A 4,456-nucleotide genomic window follows, 5' to 3' on the forward strand; every position below is an offset into this window, starting at 1 on the left:
TGTCAGTATCCGAATTCCTGACTCCGGATGTACAGGGTTGAAACACAATTAACTTTCCTGTGATAAAGAGTGAATGAAGAATGAATTGGAAAAGATGCAGTCCCTTGATATTGAGGGAGGAGGGTGGTAATAAGGGGGTTGGGGCCCGGGAGGGGGGTTGGTGGTAAAGTGGGTGCAAGGGGGTGGGGTGGGGTGGGGTGGGGGGGGGGTGGTGTCCTAAACTGACAAAAGGATGGTCCACTTTCTGAAAACAATGGAACAGAGAACAGCTCTCTGCCATTTTTACATCTGCTGCACAGTCAATTTGGCTGTTGCTCGAGTCAGGACACAGATTCAAGTGAGTATCTTCAAGTATTATGTTTTTCCCCATTTGAATAGACCATAAAAGCTGAAATTCAGATTCCTTTTTTAAATATAGGGGATTAACCTTCTGATTCAGTCTAAATCCTGTATCTGCAAACTGATTCCTAGCTTTTTGTGTTTTGTTTTCCTAATTGTAAAACACAGGCAGGTAAATGTGTTTGTTTCAGCGTGAATGTTCTTGCGCGCGTGTGTGTTTGTTTGTGTCAGTGTGTGTTTGTGTGTGACGGTGTGTGCATGTGCTCATGCCTTAATGTTGTAGTGTATCCATGCAGCTCTTTAGTGTTTGTTAAAAAATAAAAAAAATGTAAGTGAGTGTTTACAGTATTTGTGTATGCTTGTAAAGATGGATAGATGAATGATTTGGTTGATGGATTTTGTCAGTTTAATTGACTCTAATATATTTTGTTATTCAGAGGTTATCACAATGTCAAACTGATGAGCATGAGTGGTCAGAGTGTAATCAAGTACTAATGTTTCATTTGTTTGTGTGAATAGAAACACGAAAACTATCCAAATTTTAACGCAGAAGCGATAATACGGAGGCAATTACCTTTTTTTTTTATTATCGGTTAATAATTTTAAAATAGAAGTACATGTAGTAATTGCCTGTTCAAAGGAGATAACATTCATAGTATCCATGTCTTTTGCAGACGCTGTTTGAAAGGAGATGAATCATCAGGCCGTCCAGGCAAGTAAGAAGCACCATGCATTTCAGGAAACTGTCCTTCGGATTCACGGATTACGGTTGCATAATCTCCTTTCTGCCAATGCTAAAAGTGAAACCTGATGACTTTGATGCGTCTCCATTGGCAAAATCTACCCCAAAATATGACGATTGTGCTGTTTCTTCAATCGAAGATCCTTTTGAGAACATGGTGAATGGGGGTTATCCTCCTGTTCGAGTCATGCATCAACTCCAATACTTGCTGATTGTGATTCCACCCCTCAAAAATGAATCAAGCTACCCAACTCCTGTACATCTTTCTCCTGTGTGTGCTTCCACAGTTTCTGTTACCCTGTAGGTGTATTCACATCAGCTTGTAGTATATATGTCAGACACTGCTCCTTTAGGTGAAACTACCACAGCATCTCTTCCATCTGTTTATGGAACCCCAACAAAGAAAATTCTGTCATCGATGAAGGAAGCATCCTATGTGACACCTCATGAGAAGAAGTTCAGCCGAACTTAAAGACTCTGCAACCCGGGACTACGAGAAAAGGTGTGTTCGAAAAGCGAAGACACTCAGAGATGAATTTTACACAGGAATAACTGGTCAAACGGCAAAGACAAAAGCAGTACAGGAGGTCGACTGTTAAAAGTGCAAAATGTGTATTATTTATTTCGACCTTTGTGCACAACATTTTTGTGAAGAGGAAAGTACAACAAAAGGTAAGAATGCCAATTTGTTTTCTTGATAATGAACAGAGTAGCATGCAGTCAGGATCTAAAGCTCGTGATTTTGTTACCATTTGCATTGTGTGGTTAAAATGCGCCTTCAGCCTTGTGTTTATTTGTTTGTTTGTTTGCTTGTTTGCTGCTTTGTTCGTTTGGTTTGTTGTTAGTGTTATTGGGTGTGTAGTTTTGTGCGTAACGCAAAACGATATGAGCTGATACAACATAAGATTACCGTTGGGATTTCTTGAAAAACACAATAAAAAAAAAAGTATAATGATTTCAGAGAGAGTTTTGTGTGTGTGTTGTTTTTGTTATGTGTTTTTTTTCGCTATGAAAAGTACCGGCAATTTAATTTTTATTTATGCGTGTTGCGTTCATTAGGCCACACAATGAATGAATACATGAGTCCTTGATGATATGCTTGCAAGTGACTTGACATTTGTTTGTTTATGACGGTAATAAACTTTGAAAAACGATTTGAACTAATGTACAGTATAAGCTTTGCTTGGAAGCAGAACATGCTATGTGTGAGGAGGCTGCTTCTGACTGCTGTAGCACAGGCCACAGTGGGGTCTGTGTGGAAGTCAGAAGCAGCTATGGTGCACTGGGCTTTTCTAGCTCCAGAACTGAGAAAAGAGCAGGAGTGTATTCTGGAAGCAGAACAAATTATACCTTTTTTGCATATGAAAAAGTTGTTCAATTAAATTGATTACTAGTGTGCATGACCAGTGTTTCCTCTAAGTCAAGTGTGTAAAATATGAGGGCTACAATCCTGTGTTTACTATTTTTTATAAGGGGTTGAAATCTTCAAGTGGCCATTTCTCAAAATGGTGGAAATCCAGTTAGATGGTTCTGGTTTTAACCCATCGCATTGTTCTTAATCTCCTCTACAGTTTTAAAAGAAAAAATTGCGGTGGGAAGGAGATTGAAGGGGAACCCAGTTAGACAGAAAACTATCTTCTTCTTCTTCTTCTTCTTCTGCTTCTGCGTTCGTGGGCTAAAACTCCCACGTACACTCGTGTTTTTGTACTAGTGGAATTTTACGTGTATGACCGTTTTTACCCCGCCATTTAGGCAGCCATACGCCGCTTTCGGAGGAAAACTATTTTTATACTTAGGGAAGCGGAAAGTTGAAAAGACGCACACAGCTAAACCCCCAATCACCAGAAGACTGATTGTCATACCGTCTAGACACTGTATTCCCGCAGGGAGGCAGGCGTATGTTTTGAGAATCATGTCAAGGAATAACGGATCTGTCATTACACTCCAAGCGCAAAATATCACTATATATATATCTATGGCAAAACAGGTTTGATTTCTGTTCATCACATTCGTAGGCCTTGGTGTATTTAATGCATGCATGCATGTAGACACGCACGCATGTACGCTCGCACGTAAGCACACATGCACACATACGCACACATGCACATATACGCACACACACACACACACACACACACACACATGCACGCGCACGCAAGCACGCGCGCACACACACACACACACATGCACGCACGCACGCACGCACGCACGCACGTACACACACACACACACACACACGCACACACACACAAACACACACCCACACACTCCCTTGGGTGAAAATATCATGTCCGCTCGTCCTTTTGTTGCAAAATGTAAAAGGCATCCAATTATAAAATATTTAGTTTTTTTAAACCAGAAATAAACTCTTTTTGTTTTGTATGAATACTCCAAACAGAAAGAAACGTGATAAAAGACGAGAGAAAAAAATCTGCATGAATTCCCGAAATGCATCGCCTGCAGAACATGCGCAGTGCCTGTGTTCCGCTGCGACGCACATCCGGCACCGAGGCTGTCCCCCTAGTGTGTATTTTCCCCCGTGCAATGAAACCTCGGAACATCGATACGGAATGAAAGAGAATGAAAGAATCTCAGTGCCCGCGAGAAATGCCCACAGACCCCAAGCATCCCTGCTGGAAGCGACAGCAATCCGGAGAAGAGTGAGTCATGCTATCGCTTGCAGAGAGAAGAAAGGGAAAATAAAATCAACGGGTTTTAATTTGTTTGTGCACGTTTAAACAAGTCCGTGGGCTCACCGCATAGAGTGAAGTGGTGTGTGGGTTGGGAGTTTGAATTCAGGTTTGGGTTTGGAGGGGTTGGTGAAAGGGGGTGGTGTGTGTGGGTGTGTGGGTGGGTGTGTTTGGAGGGGGTGGTGGTGGGGGGAGTAATGGTTGGATAGGGTGTAGAGGGATTGTGTTGGAGAGGATGACTGTGTGTTTGTGTGTGTGTATGTGTGTGTGTGTGTTTGTGTGGGTGCAACGGTGTGTGTGTGCGTGCGTGCGTGTATGTGTGTGTGTGTTTGTGTGTGTGTGCGAGTGTGTGCGTCTAAGTGTGAAAGTGTGTGTGTGTGTACATTCGTGCTCGCGTGTGTGTGTGTGGTACGTGCGTGTGTGTCTGTCTGTCTGTGTGTGTCCGTGTGATTCTGTGTCGTGTTTCATTGTCAGTGTCTGCGTCTGTGTGTGCGTCCGTGAGCCTTTGTGACTTTGTATCTGTGACAGCGCGAGAGATGCATCGCGTGTGGTCATTCGAAGTGGTTGCAATGTCATGTGTGTGTCATGACAAATAACGTCCATGCGCTTGGAGTGTGCGTGCACTTCAGTTGACAGTGCGTGTGGGTTGCTTTGAGTCAGTGCTCGTGCAACTATCATCCCTCCT

At 42.8% G+C, this 4,456-nt stretch overlaps 1 long non-coding RNA gene across 1 annotated transcript; it reads left to right on the forward strand.

Annotated features, from left to right (window-relative positions):
* Positions 1 to 202: 202 nt before the first annotated feature.
* On the forward strand, positions 203 to 1,990 carry LOC138966281 (uncharacterized). Its single transcript, XR_011455658.1, has 2 exons — positions 203 to 337; positions 1,014 to 1,990. It is a non-coding gene; the product is annotated as an uncharacterized lncRNA (long non-coding RNA).
* The last annotated feature ends 2,466 nt before the right edge of the window (positions 1,991 to 4,456 follow it).

The sequence above is a fragment of the Littorina saxatilis genome, linkage group LG5 (genome assembly GCF_037325665.1).
Source record: "Littorina saxatilis isolate snail1 linkage group LG5, US_GU_Lsax_2.0, whole genome shotgun sequence".
Taxonomy (NCBI): domain Eukaryota; kingdom Metazoa; phylum Mollusca; class Gastropoda; order Littorinimorpha; family Littorinidae; genus Littorina; species Littorina saxatilis.